This window comes from Octopus bimaculoides, chromosome 6 (assembly GCF_001194135.2).
Source record: "Octopus bimaculoides isolate UCB-OBI-ISO-001 chromosome 6, ASM119413v2, whole genome shotgun sequence".
Lineage (NCBI taxonomy): Eukaryota > Metazoa > Mollusca > Cephalopoda > Octopoda > Octopodidae > Octopus > Octopus bimaculoides.
Window position 1 is genome coordinate 64,387,815 of NC_068986.1, and position 1,085 is coordinate 64,388,899.

Below are 1,085 nucleotides of genomic sequence, written 5' to 3' on the forward strand. Positions count from 1 at the left end.
ATATACACATATATATATACATATACATATATATTGTTTGTTTTTTATGTTTAGACATAATAAAAACAATTTTACATTTATCTGATGTAGTCCGACGATGAGTTAGCTGGCCGAAACTTCGAAATCTCTTTGAACAATATTCTTGGATAAGAATAAAAAATATATATACCTGTATGCATGTGTATATTGTATATTGTATATTGTATATTCTGTAATAGTACATAAGCGTGTGAAATAAAATCATGTATACATGAGCGATTTAAATTGCTTACCTGTCCGTTGTACGTATCAATCAGTTAAAGGTAAATCCAATCATTGATAGGACGTTCTCAGTATTGTCTGGGCATTATCTGACGTATCTCAACACGTATATATCATATATACTACGTATATATATATCCTATGTGTGTATATATATATATATATATATATATATATATAATATAATATTATGTTATATTGATCACAGTCAAACAACAGCCAAAGCACAATCAATGACGGTCGCACGTCCGAGCCTTTTCTATTGTAACTGTAAGAATAAGCAAAACTTTTAACATATCTTTCTCTTGTGTAATTGAGTGGGTTGAAAGTCCAAAATATAGCATGGTCTTGGGAAGGGAACACGCATTATACGCAAGGCGATGAGTATGATTTGTATGTATAATAATATATTCCTTTTTTTTTTCTTTCCGGACTTTTATTTTATCCTGTGTATACGGATGTGTGTGCGTGTATCTATAAATAAAATGATTACCATAGAGTAGTGGAAGAAACGAGCAGGACGACAATTACACAAATGTATACAACAACGGTGAATGACTACGACAATAATCGCCGTTACAGAAGCAGTGACAAGAACAACAGCGGAACAGGCGCTCGAGTATTTCCCGTACGTCGAATATATACTGTCAGTGATGTGTTGGAGACGGCGGTGGTGGAGGCGATAGTGGTGATGGTGGTGTCATCGGTGACGGCCCGCTATGTGGTAATGGTGGTGGTGTTCATCACACTACTTTCCGATTCCCCTTCATATTTCCCTATCGCACTCCACACACACACACACACACACACACACACACACACAC

The 1,085-nt window shown here is 35.4% G+C and overlaps 1 protein-coding gene across 4 annotated transcripts in view; it reads right to left on the reverse strand.

The window, feature by feature from the left end:
* LOC106867596 (adhesion G protein-coupled receptor L4) overlaps window positions 1-1,085 on the reverse strand; it is a 364,928-nt gene that overhangs the window by 137,921 nt on the left and 225,922 nt on the right. For 2 of the 4 annotated variants that reach the window (XM_052968828.1, XM_052968830.1), the window contains one exon: window positions 273-529. The exons of 1 other annotated variant lie outside the window; for it this stretch is intronic. The gene's annotated coding sequence lies outside the window, so the exon portion shown is untranslated. Of the gene's footprint in view, window positions 1-272; window positions 1,044-1,085 lie in introns of those variants that run through there. One more of the 4 variants, XM_052968829.1, reaches the window with a different exon arrangement.